At 37.0% G+C, this 19,423-nt stretch overlaps 1 protein-coding gene across 2 annotated transcripts in view; it reads right to left on the bottom strand.

Moving 5' to 3' along the window:
• The window catches only part of LOC147653727 (uncharacterized), a 405,650-nt gene that overhangs the window by 260,883 nt on the left and 125,344 nt on the right, over positions 1 to 19,423 (bottom strand). The window lies entirely within an intron of this gene.

Raw genomic sequence — 19,423 nt, 5'->3', positions numbered from 1 at the left:
AAAGCAAAGGACTGACTTTTAGGGATCAAATGTTAAATAGGCCTGTGAAATTGGAGTTGTTAGGTTGCACATGAAAGAAGGGAAAAAAGAAAAAACCACCCCAACCCTCAACTGCAATTTTACATCCCTCTTGGAAAATTTGCTTTAATAAGAGAGAGGAATGGATACAATCTTCCCCTCACCTGGAGATTTTAATCAATTCAAGCCATTTCAAATCTGGCAAGAAAGCCCTACCACAGTCCCCATCAAACAACATTGCCTTTCATTTTTGCTTCTCATGACTACTTCAGAGCAGTCTAAATAACAGCAAAGAAGGAAATTCAAGTTGCAATTCAAACACTAAGCTCTGGAATCCCACATTGCCTTCAAACACCTGCATGAAACACTAACTTCATGCTCTATGCTCCCTGCTTTCTTCTAGTTTACTGCACAGTGCATTATTTACATAAAACAGAATTTCTTCTGTGGGAAAGGCTTGCATGGTACTTCAAAGCCTGAATAAATCAGGGACTGCAGCTTGAACTAACAAAAAAATCATCCAAAAAATTCCTTTCAATATCTGCATTGTATTACCTTATCATGCTACCTGTCTAGCTGAGTTATTCAGGTATCCACACCAGAAATGACAGACAATGTCTCTCTATGATGATGTGATGTTACTTCAAATGAAAAAAAACAATAAATAAAAATCACAGATTAATTTCCCATACAAATGATGACTCACTACTCCCAAATCCTTCCTTATAGCAGGATGCTCACTTCAGTCTGGAAGTCTTCATGTTGCAGCCTGCAGGAATCAGCTTATTTCCTGTCAAGGGCTGGAAAGCCTTACAGGAACTGGTTTTGGTTGAAGAACTTCTCCAAGGTGCTTACCTGTGGGACTTATCCAGGTAAGGGATGTTAGCTCCCTCTTCTTTGAGGTTCAGTGTCCAACCACTCCCACTGCTGGTAAGAAGAACAGAAGAAACATCTGCCCATAGCAAGGACTGCACTGGTGGGCAAAGTCCAAATTCCATCCTTCAGGGAAAAAGAAACAAAGACTGAGGAATTCATGTCTGTTCAAAATTTCATCCTTGACTACTGAAAGCATTGGAAGCACATGTGTATGTTTAAAAATGGAATTGTCCTCATTTAAGAATAAAAATAATTTCATCCCATCACCATTTTTCTTGGTCCAATCCTGAACTGCAGATCCAAACAGCTGAGAAAGCATGGAATAGTCTGCTGGACAGCATTAAAATGAGCAACTCCTGTATCTTCCTAAGATAAGAACACAAATCACAAAGAAAGGCACTCTGAGAAAAAATTTCTTAGAGGAAGACCTCAATTATTTTCCAGCAAGGCAGGTAATATGCATTTGGCTATTTGTTAGAAAAAAAACCAAAAAACAAACCTGTTTTTATACAAGATTTTACTCATATATTAACTATCACATATTTTGCAAAACAAAAAGAGACCACAGCAAAGTAAAATCCCAATTTTTTCCTATATTTAAGCTGTGATAGTATGTCTGAAATGGGAATCCAGAGCCTCACCAGATTAATATCACCACTTGGACCAGAGAATTTGCCATATCCACTTCTTCTGGTTTCGTTCAGTTGGAGCTTCTGTTTGCACAGTGATGATGGCTCTTGAACATTCTGGGATTTAAAGTAGTCCCTGAAGAGATGGCTGACAAAAATATGATGTTACTTTCAAGATGCTTTTTAATTATTTCTACCCTCATCCAGAACCTTCTGAGGAGACTTGAAGATATTTGAGGAATTTTTCTTAGATTTTGTGGAAACTTGTGGAGGTTTTGTGTGATTTTTGTGTGATTTTGTGGGATATTGAGGCGATTTATGGATCTTGAGGGATTTTTCATGTATTTTGTGGGAATTTGTGGAGATTTGGTGGGATATTTTTCTAGAATTTGGTCGTGTTTTGAGAAGATTTAGGGAATTTTGTGGTGTTTTTTCTTGAATTTTGTGGGAAACTGTGCTGATTTTATGGGGCGTTTCTGGAATTTGGTCGAGTTTTCAGAAGATTTAGGGATTTTTATGGGATGTTCTGGGAATTGGTGGAGATTTTGTGGGACATTCCTGTGAATTGGTAGGGTTTTGAAATGATTTAGGGAGTTTTGTGGGACTTCTCTGGAATTTGGTGGGGTTTTTCTGGAATTGTGTGGGATTCTGAGGAGACTTGAAGAATTTTGAGGAATTTATTTTAGATTTTGTGGGAATTTGTGAAGATTCTGTGGGATTTTTCTGGAATTTAGTGGGCCTTTTCCAGGACGTTGTGTGGTTTTGAGGAGACTTGAAGAATTTTGAGGAATTTTTCTTAGATTTTGTGGAAACTTGTGGAGGTTTTGTGGGATTTTTGTGGAATTTTGTGGGATATTGAGGCGATTTAGGGATCTTGAGGGATTTTTCATGTATTTTGTGGGAATTTGTGGTGATTTGGTAAGATATTTTTCTATAATTTGGTCGTGTTTTGAGAAGATTTAGGGAATTATGTGGGATTTTTCTTGGAATTTTGTTGGATATTGAGGAGATTTTGTGGGATGTTTGTGGAACTTTGAGGGACTTTTCTGGAATTTGGTGAGATTCTGTAGAGAACTGACGAATTATCAGGGATTTTTCATGTATTCTGTGGGAATTTGTGGAGATTCGGTGGGATTTTTGTGCATTTTGGCCGTGTTTTGAGAAGATTTAGAGAATTTTGTGGGATTTTTCTTGAATTTTGTTGGATATTGAGGAGATTTTGTGGGATGTTTGTGGAACTTTGAGGGACTTTTCTGGAATTTGGTGAGATTCTGTAGAGAACTGACGAATTATCAGGGATTTTTCATGTATTCTGTGGGAATTTGTGGCGATTCGGTGGGATTTTTCTGGAATTTTGGTTGTGTTTTGAGAAAATTTAGGGAATTTTGTGGGATTTTTCTGGGATTTTGTTGGGTATTGAGGACATTTTGTGGGATGTTTCTGGAATTTGGTGGGGCTTTTCAAGAATTTTGTGGTATTTTGAAAAGATTTAGGGAATTTTGTGGTGTTTTTTCTTGAATTTTGTGGGAAACTGTGCTGATTTTATGGGGCGTTTCTGGAATTTGGTCGAGTTTTCAGAAGTGTTAGGGATTTTTGTGAGATTTTTGTGGGATGTTCTGGGAATTGGTAGAGATTTTGTGGGACATTCCTGTGAATTGGTAGGGTTTTGAAATGATTTAGGGAGTTTTGTGGGACTTCTCTGGAATTTTGTGGGGTTTTTCTGGAATTGTGTGGGATTCTGAGGAGACTTGAAGAATTTTGAGGAATTTTTCTTAGATTTTGTGGGAATTTGTGGAGATTCTGTGGGATTTTTCTGGAATTTGGTGGACCTTTTCAAGGATTTGTGTGGTTTTGAGGGGACTCAAAACACGGCCAAAATCCACAAAAATCCCACAGAATCTCCACAAATTCCCACAGAATACATGAAAAATCCCTGATAATTTGTCAGTTCTCTACAGAATCTCACCAAATTCCTAAAAAGTCCCTCAAAGTTCCACAAACATCCCACAAAATCTCCTCAATATCCCACAAAATTCAAGAAAAATCACACAAAATTCCCTAAATCTTCTCAAAACACGACCAAATTCTAGAAAAATATCCCACCAAATCTCCACAAATTCCCACAAAATACATGAAAAATCCCTCAAGATCCCTAAATCGCCTCAATATCCCACAAAATTCCACAAAAATCCCACAAAACCTCCACAAGTTTCCACAAAATCTAAGAAAAATTCCTCAAAATTCTTCAAGTCTCCTCAAAACCACACAAAGTCCTTGAAAAGGCCCACCAAATTCCAGTAAAATCCCACAGATTCTCCACAAATTCCCACAAAATCTAAAACAAATTCCTCAAAATTCTTCAAGTCTCCTCAAAACCACACAATTCCAGAAAAAACACACAAAATTCCAGAGAAGTCCCACAAAACTCCCTAAATCATTTCAAAACCCTACCAATTCACAGGAATGTCCCACAAAATCTCCACCAATTCCCAGAACATCCCACAAAAATCCCACAAAAATCCCTAAATCTTCTGAAAACTCGACCAAATTCCAGAAATGCCCCATAAAATCAGCACAGTTTCCCACAAAATTCAAGAAAAAACACCACAAAATTCCCTAAAACTTTTCAAAATACCACAAAATTCTTGAAAAGCCCCACCAAATTCCAGAAACATCCCACAAAATTTCCTCAATACCCAACAAAATCCCAGAAAAATCACACAAAATTCCCTAAATCTTCTCAAAACACGGCCAAAATCCTCAAAAATCCCACCAAATCTCCACAAATTCCCACAGAATACATGAAAAATCCCTGATAATTTGTCAGTTTTCTACAGAATCTCACCAAATTCCTAAAAAGTCCCTCAAAGTTCCACAAACATCCCACAAAATCTCCTCAATATCCCACAAAATTCAAGAAAAATCACACAAAATTCCCTAAATTTTCTAAAAACACGACCAAATTCTAGAAAAATATCCCACCAAATCTCCACAAATTCCCACAAAATACATGAAAAATCCCTCAAGATCCCTAAATTGCCTCAATATCCCACAAAATTCCACAAAAATCCCACAAAACCTCCACAAGTTTCCACAAAATCTAAGAAAAATTCCTCAAAATTCTTCAAGTCTCCTCAAAACCACACAAAGTCCTTGAAAAGGCCCACCAAATTCCAGTAAAATCCCACAGATTCTCCACAAATTCCCACAAAATCTAAAACAAATTCCTCAAAATTCTTCAAGTCTCCTCAAAACCACACAATTCCAGAAAAAACACACAAAATTCCAGAGAAGTCCCACAAAACTCCCTAAATCATTTCAAAACCCTACCAATTCACAGGAATGTCCCACAAAATCTCCACCAATTCCCAGAACATCCCACAAAAATCCCACAAAAATCCCTAAATCTTCTGAAAACTCGACCAAATTCCAGAAACGCCCCATAAAATCAGCACAGTTTCCCACAAAATTCAAGAAAAAACACCACAAAATTCCCTAAATCTTCTCAAAACACAACCAAATTCTAGAAAAATATCCCACCAAATCTCCACAAATTCCCACAAAATACATGAGAAATCCCTCAAGATCCCTAAATCGCCTCAATATCCCACAAAATCACACAAAAATCCCACAAAACCTCCACAAGTTTCCACAAAATCTAAGAAAAATTCCTCAAAATTCTTCAAGTCTCCTCAGAATCCCACACAATTCCAGAAAAAACACACAAAATTCCAGAGAAGTCCCACAAAACTCCCTAAATCATTTCAAAACCCTACCAATTCACAGGAATGTCCCACAAAATCTCCACCAGTTCCCAGAACATCCCACAAAAATCTCACAAAAATCCCTAAATCTTCTGAAAACTCGACCAAATTCCAGAAACGCCCCATAAAATCAGCACAGTTTCCCACAAAATTCAAGAAAAAACACCACAAAATTCCCTAAATCTTTTCAAAATACCACAAAATTCTTGAAAAGCCCCACCAAATTCCAGAAACATCCCACAAAATGTCCTCAATACCCAACAAAATCCCAGAAAAGTCCCACAAAATTCCCTAAATCTTCTCAAAACTCTACCAAATTCCAAAAAAATCCCACAGAATCTCCACAAATTCCCACAGAATACATGAAAAATCCCTGATAATTCGTCAGTTCTCTACAGAATCTCACCAAATTCCTAGAAAGTCCCTCAAAGTGCCAAAAACATCCCACAAAATCTCCCCGGTATCCAATAAAATTCCAGGAAAAATCCCACAAAATTCCCTAAATCTTCTCAAAACATGGCCAAAATCCACAAAAATCCCACCGAATCTCCACAAATTCCCACAGAATACATGAAAATACCCCTGATAATTCGTCAGTTCTCTACAGAATCTCACCAAATTCCAGAAAAGTCCCTCAAAGTTCCACAAACATCCCACAAAATCTCCTCAATATACAACAAAATCCCAGAAAAATCACACAAAATTCCCTAAATCTTCTCAAAACACGACTAAATTCTAGAAAAATGTCCCACCAAATCTCCACAAAATCCCACAAAATACATGAAAAATCCCTCAAGATCCCGAAATCGCCTCAATATCCCACAAAATCCCACAAAAATCACACAAAACCTCCACAAGTTTCCACAAAATCTAAGAAAAATTCCTCAAAATTCTTCAAGTCTCCTCAAAACCACACAAAGTCCTTGAAAAGGCCCACCAAATTCCAGTAAAATCCCACAGATTCTCCACAAGTTTCCACAAAATCTAAGAAAAATTCCTCAAAATTCTTCAAGTCTCCTCAAAACCACACAATTCCAGAAAAAACACACAAAATTCCAGAGAAGTCCCACAAAACTCCCTAAATCATTTCAAAACCCTACCAATTCACAGGAATGTCCCACAAAATCTCCACCAATACCCAGAACATCCCACAAAAATCCCACAAAAATCCCTAAATCTTCTGAAAACTCGACCAAATTCCAGAAATGCCCCATAAAATCAGCACAGTTTCCCACAAAATTCAAGAAAAAACACCACAAAATCCCCTAAATCTTTTCAAAATACCACAAAATTCTTGAAAAGCCCCACCAAATTCCCGAAACATCCCACAAAATTTCCTCAATACCCAACAAAATCCCAGAAAAATCACACAAAATTCCCTAAATCTTCTCAAAACACGGCCAAAATCCACAAAAATCCCACAGAATCTCCACAAATTCCCACAGAATACATGAAAAATCCCTGATAATTTGTCAGTTCTCTACAGAATCTCACCAAATTCCTAAAAAGTCCCTCAAAGTTCCACAAACATCCCACAAAATCTCCTCAATATCCCACAAAATTCAAGAAAAATCACACAAAATTCCCTAAATTTTCTCAAAACACGACCAAATTCTAGAAAAATATCCCACCAAATCTCCACAAATTCCCACAAAATACATGAAAAATCCCTCAATATCTCTAAATCGCCTCAATATCCCACAAAATCCCACAAAAATCACACAAAACCTCCACAAGTTTCCACAAAATCTAAGAAAAATTCCTCAAAATTCTTCAAGTCTCCTCAAAACCACACAAAGTCCTTGAAAAGGCCCTCCAAATTCCAGTAAAATCCCACAGATTCTCCACAAATTCCCACAAAATCTAAAACAAATTCCTCAAAATTCTTCAAGTCTCCTCAGAATCCCACACAATTCCATAAAAAACACACGAAATTCCAGAGAAGTCCCACAAAACTCCCTAAATCATTTCAAAACCCTACCAATTCACAGGAATGTCCCACAAAATCTCCACCAATTCCCAGAACATCCCACAAAAATCCCACAAAAATCCCTAAATCTTCTGAAAACTCGACCAAATTCCAGAAACGCCCCATAAAATCAGCACAGTTTCCCACAAAATTCAAGAAAAAACACCACAAAATTCCCTAAATCTTCTCAAAACACAACCAAATTCTAGAAAAATATCCCACCAAATCTCCACAAATTCCCACAAAATACATGAGAAATCCCTCAAGATCCCTAAATCGCCTCAATATCCCACAAAATCACACAAAAATCCCACAAAACCTCCACAAGTTTCCACAAAATCTAAGAAAAATTCCTCAAAATTCTTCAAGTCTCCTCAAAACCACACAATTCCAGAAAAAACACACAAAATTCCAGAGAAGTCCCACAAAACTCCCTAAATCATTTCAAAACCCTACCAATTCACAGGAATGTCCCACAAAATCTCCACCAATTCCCAGAACATCCCACAAAAATCTCACAAAAATCCCTAAATCTTCTGAAAACTCAACCAAATTCCAGAAACGCCCCATAAAATCAGCACAGTTTCCCACAAAATTCAAGAAAAAACACCACAAAATTCCCTAAATCTTTTCAAAATACCACAAAATTCTTGAAAAGCCCCACCAAATTCCAGAAACATCCCACAAAATGTCCTCAATACCCAACAAAATCCCAGAAAAGTCCCACAAAATTCCCTAAATCTTCTCAAAACTCTACCAAATTCCAAAAAAATCCCACAGAATCTCCACAAATTCCCACAGAATACATGAAAAATCCCTGATAATTCGTCAGTTCTCTACAGAATCTCACCAAATTCCTAGAAAGTCCCTCAAAGTTCCAAAAACATCCCACAAAATCTCCCCGGTATCCAATAAAATTCCAGGAAAAATCCCACAAAATTCCCTAAATCTTCTCAAAACATGGACAAAATCCACAAAAATCCCACCGAATCTCCACAAATTCCCACAGAATACATGAAAATACCCCTGATAATTCGTCAGTTCTCTACAGAATCTCACCAAATTCCAGAAAAGTCCCTCAAAGTTCCACAAACATCCCACAAAATCTCCTCAATATCCAACAAAATCCCAGAAAAATCACACAAAATTCCCTAAATCTTCTCAAAACACGACTAAATTCTAGAAAAATGTCCCACCAAAAATCCACAAAATCCCACAAAATACATGAAAAATCCCTCAAGATCCCGAAATCGCCTCAATATCCCACAAAATCCCACAAAAATCACACAAAACCTCCACAAGTTTCCACAAAATCTAAGAAAAATTCCTCAAAATTCTTCAAGTCTCCTCAAAACCACACAAAGTCCTTGAAAAGGCCCACCAAATTCCAGTAAAATCCCACAGATTCTCCACAAATTCCCACAAAATCTAAAACAAATTCCTCAAAATTCTTCAAGTCTCCGCAGAATCCCACACAATTCCATAAAAAACACACAAAATTCCAGAGAAGTCCCACAAAACTCCCTAAATCATTTCAAAACCCTACCAATTCACAGGAATGTCCCACAAAATCTCCACCAATTCCCAGAACATCCCACAAAAATCCCACAAAAATCCCTAAATCTTCTGAAAACTCGACCAAATTCCAGAAATGCCCCATAAAATCAGCACAGTTTCCCACAAAATTCAAGAAAAAACACCACAAAATTCCCTAAATCTTTTCAAAATACCACAAAATTCTTGAAAAGCCCCACCAAATTCCAGAAACATCCCACAAAATGTCCTCAATACCCAACAAAATCCCAGAAAAATCACACAAAATTCCCTTAATCTTCTCAAAACACGGCCAAAATCCACAAAAATCCCACCAAATCTCCACAAATTCCCACAGAATACATGAAAAATCCCTGATAATTTGTCAGTTCTCTACAGAATCTCACCAAATTCCAGAAAAGTCCCTCAAAGTTCCACAAACATCCCACAAAATCTCCTCAATATCCCACAAAATTCAAGAAAAATCACACAAAATTCCCTAAATCTTCTCAAAACACGACCAAATTCTAGAAAAATATCCCACCAAATCTCCACAAATTCCCACAAAATACATGAAAAATCCCTCAAGATCCCTAAATCGCCTCAATATCCCACAAAATTCCACAAAAATCCCACAAAACCTCCACAAGTTTCCACAAAATCTAAGAAAAATTCCTCAAAATTCTTCAAGTCTCCTCAAAACCACACAAAGTCCTTGAAAAGGCCCACCAATTTCCAGTAAAATCCCACAGATTCTCCACAAATTCCCACAAAATCTAAAACAAATTCCTCAAAATTCTTCAAGTCTCCTCAAAACCACACAATTCCAGAAAAAACACACAAAATTCCAGAGAAGTCCCACAAAACTCCCTAAATCATTTCAAAACCCTACCAATTCACAGGAATGTCCCACAAAATCTCCACCAATTCCCAGAACATCCCACAAAAATCCCACAAAAATCCCTAAATCTTCTGAAAACTCGACCAAATTCCAGAAATGCCCCATAAAATCAGCACAGTTTCCCACAAAATTCAAGAAAAAACACCACAAAATTCCCTAAATCTTTTCAAAATACCACAAAATTCTTGAAAAGCCCCACCAAATTCCAGAAACATCCCACAAAATTTCCTCAATACCCAACAAAATCCCAGAAAAATCACACAAAATTCCCTAAATCTTCTCAAAACACGGCCAAATTCCAAAAAAATCCCACAGAATCTCCACAAATTCCCACAGAATACATGAAAAATCCCTGATAATTTGTCAGTTCTCTACAGAATCTCACCAAATTCCTAAAAAGTCCCTCAAAGTTCCACAAACATCCCACAAAATCTCCTCAATATCCCACAAAATTCAAGAAAAATCACACAAAATTCCCTAAATCTTCTCAAAACACGACCAAATTCTAGAAAAATATCCCACCAAATCTCCACAAATTCCCACAAAATACATGAGAAATCCCTCAAGATCCCTAACTCGCCTCAATATCCCACAAAATCCCAGAAAAATCCCACCAAAACCTCCACAAGTTTCCACAAAATCTAAGAAAAATTCCTCAAAATACTTCAAGTATCCTCAAAACCACACAAAGTCCTTGAAAAGGCCCACCAAATTCCAGTAAAATCCCACAGATTCTCCACAAATTCCCACAAAATCTAAAACAAATTCCTCAAAATTCTTCAAGTCTCCTCAGAATCCCACACAATTCCAGAAAAAACAGACAAAATTCCAGAGAAGTCCCACAAAACTCCCTAAATCATTTCAAAACCCTACCAATTCACAGGAATGTCCCACAAAATCTCCACCAATTCCCAGAACATCCCACAAAAATCCCACAAAAATCCCTAAATCTTCTGAAAACTCGACCAAATTCCAGAAACGCCCCATAAAATCAGCACAGTTTCCCACAAAATTCAAGAAAAAACACCACAAAATTCCCTAAATCTTCTCAAAACACAACCAAATTCTAGAAAAATATCCCACCAAATCTCCACAAATTCCCACAAAATACATGAGAAATCCCTCAAGATCCCTAAATCGCCTCAATATCCCACAAAATCACACAAAAATCCCACAAAACCTCCACAAGTTTCCACAAAATCTAAGAAAAATTCCTCAAAATTCTTCAAGTCTCCTCAGAATCCCACACAATTCCAGAAAAAACACACAAAATTCCAGAGAAGTCCCACAAAACTCCCTAAATCATTTCAAAACCCTACCAATTCACAGGAATGTCCCACAAAATCTCCACCAATTCCCAGAACATCCCACAAAAATCTCACAAAAATCCCTAAATCTTCTGAAAACTCAACCAAATTCCAGAAACGCCCCATAAAATCAGCACAGTTTCCCACAAAATTCAAGAAAAAACACCACAAAATTCCCTAAATCTTTTCAAAATACCACAAAATTCTTGAAAAGCCCCACCAAATTCCAGAAACATCCCACAAAATGTCCTCAATACCCAACAAAATCCCAGAAAAGTCCCACAAAATTCCCTAAATCTTCTCAAAACTCTACCAAATTCCAAAAAAATCCCACAGAATCTCCACAAATTCCCACAGAATACATGAAAAATCCCTGATAATTCGTCAGTTCTCTACAGAATCTCACCAAATTCCTAGAAAGTCCCTCAAAGTTCCAAAAACATCCCACAAAATCTCCCCGGTATCCAATAAAATTCCAGGAATAATCCCACAAAATTCCCTAAATCTTCTCAAAACATGGACAAAATCCACAAAAATCCCACCGAATCTCCACAAATTCCCACAGAATACATGAAAATACCCCTGATAATTCGTCAGTTCTCTACAGAATCTCACCAAATTCCAGAAAAGTCCCTCAAAGTTCCACAAACATCCCACAAAATCTCCTCAATATCCAACAAAATCCCAGAAAAATCACACAAAATTCCCTAAATCTTCTCAAAACACGACTAAATTCTAGAAAAATGTCCCACCAAAAATCCACAAAATCCCACAAAATACATGAAAAATCCCTCAAGATCCCGAAATCGCCTCAATATCCCACAAAATCCCACAAAAATCACACAAAACCTCCACAAGTTTCCACAAAATCTAAGAAAAATTCCTCAAAATTCTTCAAGTCTCCTCAAAACCACACAAAGTCCTTGAAAAGGCCCACCAAATTCCAGTAAAATCCCACAGATTCTCCACAAATTCCCACAAAATCTAAAACAAATTCCTCAAAATTCTTCAAGTCTCCGCAGAATCCCACACAATTCCATAAAAAACACACAAAATTCCAGAGAAGTCCCACAAAACTCCCTAAATCATTTCAAAACCCTACCAATTCACAGGAATGTCCCACAAAATCTCCACCAATTCCCAGAACATCCCACAAAAATCCCACAAAAATCCCTAAATCTTCTGAAAACTCGACCAAATTCCAGAAATGCCCCATAAAATCAGCACAGTTTCCCACAAAATTCAAGAAAAAACACCACAAAATTCCCTAAATCTTTTCAAAATACCACAAAATTCTTGAAAAGCCCCACCAAATTCCAGAAACATCCCACAAAATGTCCTCAATACCCAACAAAATCCCAGAAAAATCACACAAAATTCCCTTAATCTTCTCAAAACACGGCCAAAATCCACAAAAATCCCACCAAATCTCCACAAATTCCCACAGAATACATGAAAAATCCCTGATAATTTGTCAGTTCTCTACAGAATCTCACCAAATTCCAGAAAAGTCCCTCAAAGTTCCACAAACATCCCACAAAATCTCCTCAATATCCCACAAAATTCAAGAAAAATCACACAAAATTCCCTAAATCTTCTCAAAACACGACCAAATTCTAGAAAAATATCCCACCAAATCTCCACAAATTCCCACAAAATACATGAAAAATCCCTCAAGATCCCTAAATCGCCTCAATATCCCACAAAATTCCACAAAAATCCCACAAAACCTCCACAAGTTTCCACAAAATCTAAGAAAAATTCCTCAAAATTCTTCAAGTCTCCTCAAAACCACACAAAGTCCTTGAAAAGGCCCACCAAATTCCAGTAAAATCCCACAGATTCTCCACAAATTCCCACAAAATCTAAAACAAATTCCTCAAAATTCTTCAAGTCTCCTCAAAACCACACAATTCCAGAAAAAACACACAAAATTCCAGAGAAGTCCCACAAAACTCCCTAAATCATTTCAAAACCCTACCAATTCACAGGAATGTCCCACAAAATCTCCACCAATTCCCAGAACATCCCACAAAAATCCCACAAAAATCCCTAAATCTTCTGAAAACTCGACCAAATTCCAGAAATGCCCCATAAAATCAGCACAGTTTCCCACAAAATTCAAGAAAAAACACCACAAAATTCCCTAAATCTTTTCAAAATACCACAAAATTCTTGAAAAGCCCCACCAAAATCCAGAAACATCCCACAAAATTTCCTCAATACCCAACAAAATCCCAGAAAAATCACACAAAATTCCCTAAATCTTCTCAAAACTCTACCAAATTCCAAAAAAATCCCACAGAATCTCCACAAATTCCCACAGAATACATGAAAAATCCCTGATAATTTGTCAGTTCTCTACAGAATCTCACCAAATTCCTAAAAAGTCCCTCAAAGTTCCACAAACATCCCACAAAATCTCCTCAATATCCCACAAAATTCAAGAAAAATCACACAAAATTCCCTAAATCTTCTCAAAACACGACCAAATTCTAGAAAAATATCCCACCAAATCTCCACAAATTCCCACAAAATACATGAGAAATCCCTCAAGATCCCTAACTCGCCTCAATATCCCACAAAATCCCAGAAAAATCCCACCAAAACCTCCACAAGTTTCCACAAAATCTAAGAAAAATTCCTCAAAATACTTCAAGTATCCTCAAAACCACACAAAGTCCTTGAAAAGGCCCACCAAATTCCAGTAAAATCCCACAGATTCTCCACAAATTCCCACAAAATCTAAGAAAAATTCCTCAAAATTCTTCAAGTCTCCTCAGAATCCCACACAATTCCAGAAAAAACACACAAAATTCCAGAGAAGTCCCACAAAACTCCCTAAATCATTTCAAAACCCTACCAATTCACAGGAATGTCCCACAAAATCTCCACCAATTCCCAGAACATCCCACAAAAATCCCACAAAAATCCCTAAATCTTCTGAAAACTCGACCAAATTCCAGAAACGCCCCATAAAATCAGCACAGTTTCCCACAAAATTCAAGAAAAAAACACCACAAAATTCCCTAAATCTTCTCAAAACACGACCAAATTCTAGAAAAATATCCCACCAAATCTCCACAAATTCCCACAAAATACATGAGAAATCCCTCAAGATCCCTAAATCGCCTCAATATCCCACAAAATCACACAAAAATCCCACAAAACCTCCACAAGTTTCCACAAAATCTAAGAAAAATTCCTCAAAATTCTTCAAGTCTCCTCAGAATCCCACACAATTCCAGAAAAAACACACAAAATTCCAGAGAAGTCCCACAAAACTCCCTAAATCATTTCAAAACCCTACCAATTCACAGGAATGTCCCACAAAATCTCCACCAATTCCCAGAACATCCCACAAAAATCTCACAAAAATCCCTAAATCTTCTGAAAACTCAACCAAATTCCAGAAACGCCCCATAAAATCAGCACAGTTTCCCACAAAATTCAAGAAAAAACACCACAAAATTCCCTAAATCTTTTCAAAATACCACAAAATTCTTGAAAAGCCCCACCAAATTCCAGAAACATCCCACAAAATGTCCTCAATACCCAACAAAATCCCAGAAAAGTCCCACAAAATTCCCTAAATCTTCTCAAAACTCTACCAAATTCCAAAAAAATCCCACAGAATCTCCACAAATTCCCACAGAATACATGAAAAATCCCTGATAATTCGTCAGTTCTGTACAGAATCTCACCAAATTCCTAGAAAGTCCCTCAAAGTTCCAAAAACATCCCACAAAATCTCCCCGGTATCCAATAAAATTCCAGGAATAATCCCACAAAATTCCCTAAATCTTCTCAAAACATGGACAAAATCCACAAAAATCCCACCGAATCTCCACAAATTCCCACAGAATACATGAAAATACCCCTGATAATTCGTCAGTTCTCTACAGAATCTCACCAAATTCCAGAAAAGTCCCTCAAAGTTCCACAAACATCCCACAAAATCTCCTCAATATCCAACAAAATCCCAGAAAAATCACACAAAATTCCCTAAATCTTCTCAAAACACGACTAAATTCTAGAAAAATGTCCCACCAAAAATCCACAAAATCCCACAAAATACATGAAAAATCCCTCAAGATCCCGAAATCGCCTCAATATCCCACAAAATCCCACAAAAATCACACAAAACCTCCACAAGTTTCCACAAAATCTAAGAAAAATTCCTCAAAATTCTTCAAGTCTCCTCAAAACCACACAAAGTCCTTGAAAAGGCCCACCAAATTCCAGTAAAATCCCACAGATTCTCCACAAATTCCCACAAAATCTAAAACAAATTCCTCAAAATTCTTCAAGTCTCCTCAAAACCACACAATTCCAGAAAAAACACACAAAATTCCAGAGAAGTCCCACAAAACTCCCTAAATCATTTCAAAACCCTACCAATTCACAGGAATGTCCCACAAAATCTCCACCAATTCCCAGAACATCCCACAAAAATCCCACAAAAATCCCTAAATCTTCTGAAAACTCGACCAAATTCCAGAAATGCCCCATAAAATCAGCACAGTTTCCCACAAAATTCAAGAAAAAACACCACAAAATTCCCAAAATCTTTTCAAAATACCACAAAATTCTTGAAAAGCCCCACCAAATTCCAGAAACATCCCACAAAATGTCCTCAATACCCAACAAAATCCCAGAAAAATCACACAAAATTCCCTAAATCTTCTCAAAACACGGCCAAAATCCACAAAAATCCCACAGAATCTCCACAAATTCCCACAGAATACATGAAAAATCCCTGATAATTTGTCAGTTCTCTACAGAATCTCACCAAATTCCTAAAAAGTCCCTCAAAGTTCCACAAACATCCCACAAAATCTCCTCAATATCCCACAAAATTCAAGAAAAATCACACAAAATTCCATAAATTTTCTCAAAACACGACCAAATTCTAGAAAAATATCCCACCAAATCTCCACAAATTCCCACAAAATACATGAAAAATCCCTCAAGATCCCTAAATTGCCTCAATATCCCACAAAATTCCACAAAAATCCCACAAAACCTCCACAAGTTTCCACAAAATCTAAGAAAAATTCCTCAAAATTCTTCAAGTCTCCTCAAAACCACACAAAGTCCTTGAAAAGGCCCACCAAATTCCAGTAAAATCCCACAGATTCTCCACAAATTCCCACAAAATCTAAAACAAATTCCTCAAAATTCTTCAAGTCTCCTCAAAACCACACAATTCCAGAAAAAACACACAAAATTCCAGAGAAGTCCCACAAAACTCCCTAAATCATTTCAAAACCCTACCAATTCACAGGAATGTCCCACAAAATCTCCACCAATTCCCAGAACATCCCACAAAAATCCCACAAAAATCCCTAAATCTTCTGAAAACTCGACCAAATTCCAGAAACGCCCCATAAAATCAGCACAGTTTCCCACAAAATTCAAGAAAAAACACCACAAAATTCCCTAAATCTTCTCAAAACACAACCAAATTCTAGAAAAATATCCCACCAAATCTCCACAAATTCCCACAAAATACATGAGAAATCCCTCAAGATCCCTAAATCGCCTCAATATCCCACAAAATCACACAAAAATCCCACAAAACCTCCACAAGTTTCCACAAAATCTAAGAAAAATTCCTCAAAATTCTTCAAGTCTCCTCAGAATCCCACACAATTCCAGAAAAAACACACAAAATTCCAGAGAAGTCCCACAAAACTCCCTCAATCATTTCAAAACCCTACCAATTCACAGGAATGTCCCACAAAATCTCCACCAATTCCCAGAACATCCCACAAAAATCTCACAAAAATCCCTAAATCTTCTGAAAACTCAACCAAATTCCAGAAACGCCCCATAAAATCAGCACAGTTTCCCACAAAATTCAAGAAAAAACACCACAAAATTCCCTAAATCTTTTCAAAATACCACAAAATTCTTGAAAAGCCCCACCAAATTCCAGAAACATCCCACAAAATGTCCTCAATACCCAACAAAATCCCAGAAAAGTCCCACAAAATTCCCTAAATCTTCTCAAAACTCTACCAAATTCCAAAAAAATCCCACAGAATCTCCACAAATTCCCACAGAATACATGAAAAATCCCTGATAATTCGTCAGTTCTCTACAGAATCTCACCAAATTCCTAGAAAGTCCCTCAAAGTTCCAAAAACATCCCACAAAATCTCCCCGGTATCCAATAAAATTCCAGGAATAATCCCACAAAATTCCCTAAATCTTCTCAAAACATGGACAAAATCCACAAAAATCCCACCGAATCTCCACAAATTCCCACAGAATACATGAAAATATCCCTGATAATTCGTCAGTTCTCTACAGAATCTCACCAAATTCCAGAAAAGTCCCTCAAAGTTCCACAAACATCCCACAAAATCTCCTCAATATCCAACAAAATCCCAGAAAAATCACACAAAATTCCCTAAATCTTCTCAAAACACGACTAAATTCTAGAAAAATGTCCCACCAAAAATCCACAAAATCCCACAAAATACATGAAAAATCCCTCAAGATCCCGAAATCGCCTCAATATCCCACAAAATCCCACAAAAATCACACAAAACCTCCACAAGTTTCCACAAAATCTAAGAAAAATTCCTCAAAATTCTTCAAGTCTCCTCAAAACCACACAAAGTCCTTGAAAAGGCCCACCAAATTCCAGTAAAATCCCACAGATTCTCCACAAATTCCCACAAAATCTAAAACAAATTCCTCAAAATTCTTCAAGTCTCCTCAAAACCACACAATTCCAGAAAAAACACACAAAATTCCAGAGAAGTCCCACAAAACTCCCTAAATCATTTCAAAACCCTACCAATTCACAGGAATGTCCCACAAAATCTCCACCAATTCCCAGAACATCCCACAAAAATCCCACAAAAATCCCTAAATCTTCTGAAAACTCGACCAAATTCCAGAAATGCCCCATAAAATCAGCACAGTTTCCCACAAAATTCAAGAAAAAACACCACAAAATTCCCAAAATCTTTTCAAAATACCACAAAATTCTTGAAAAGCCCCACCAAATTCCAGAAACATCCCACAAAATGTCCTCAATACCCAACAAAATCCCAGAAAAATCACACAAAATTCCCTAAATCTTCTCAAAACACGGCCAAAATCCACAAAAATCCCACAGAATCTCCACAAATTCCCACAGAATACATGAAAAATCCCTGATAATTTGTCAGTTCTCTACAGAATCTCACCAAATTCCTAAAAAGTCCCTCAAAGTTCCACAAACATCCCACAAAATCTCCTCAATATCCCACAAAATTCAAGAAAAATCACACAAAATTCCATAAATTTTCTCAAAACACGACCAAATTCTAGAAAAATATCCCACCAAATCTCCACAAATTCCCACAAAATACATGAAAAATCCCTCAAGATCCCTAAATTGCCTCAATATCCCACAAAATTCCACAAAAATCCCACAAAACCTCCACAAGTTTCCACAAAATCTAAGAAAAATTCCTCAAAATTCTTCAAGTCTCCTCAAAACCACACAAAGTCCTTGAAAAGGCCCACCAAATTCCAGTAAAATCCCACAGATTCTCCACAAATTCCCACAAAATCTAAAACAAATTCCTCAAAATTCTTCAAGTCTCCTCAAAACCACACAATTCCAGAAAAAACACACAAAATTCCAGAGAAGTCCCACAAAACTCCCTAAATCATTTCAAAACCCTACCAATTCACAGGAATGTCCCACAAAATCTCCACCAATTCCCAGAACATCCCACAAAAATCCCACAAAAATCCCTAAATCTTCTGAAAACTCGACCAAATTCCAGAAACGCCCCATAAAATCAGCACAGTTTCCCACAAAATTCAAGAAAAAACACCACAAAATTCCCTAAATCTTCTCAAAACACAACCAAATTCTAGAAAAATATCCCACCAAATCTCCACAAATTCCCACAAAATACATGAGAAATCCCTCAAGATCCCTAAATCGCCTCAATATCCCACAAAATCACACAAAAATCCCACAAAACCTCCACAAGTTTCCACAAAATCTAAGAAAAATTCCTCAAAATTCTTCAAGTCTCCTCAGAATCCCACACAATTCCAGAAAAAACACACAAAATTCCAGAGAAGTCCCACAAAACTCCCTAAATCATTTCAAAACCCTACCAATTCACAGGAATGTCCCACAAAATCTCCACCAATTCCCAGAACATCCCACAAAAATCTCACAAAAATCCCTAAATCTTCTGAAAACTCAACCAAATTCCAGAAACGCCCCATAAAATCAGCACAGTTTCCCACAAAATTCAAGAAAAAACACCACAAAATTCCCTAAATCTTTTCAAAATACCACAAAATTCTTGAAAAGCCCCACCAAATTCCAGAAACATCCCAGAAAATGTCCTCAATACCCAACAAAATCCCAGAAAAGTCCCACAAAATTCCCTAAATCTTCT

Source organism: Cyanistes caeruleus, chromosome 4 (assembly GCF_971803275.1).
Source record: "Cyanistes caeruleus chromosome 4, bCyaCae1.hap1.1, whole genome shotgun sequence".
NCBI classification, from domain to species: domain Eukaryota; kingdom Metazoa; phylum Chordata; class Aves; order Passeriformes; family Paridae; genus Cyanistes; species Cyanistes caeruleus.
Note: the sequence above shows the minus strand (reverse complement) of the source record. Positions and strands in the feature narration are given on the sequence as shown.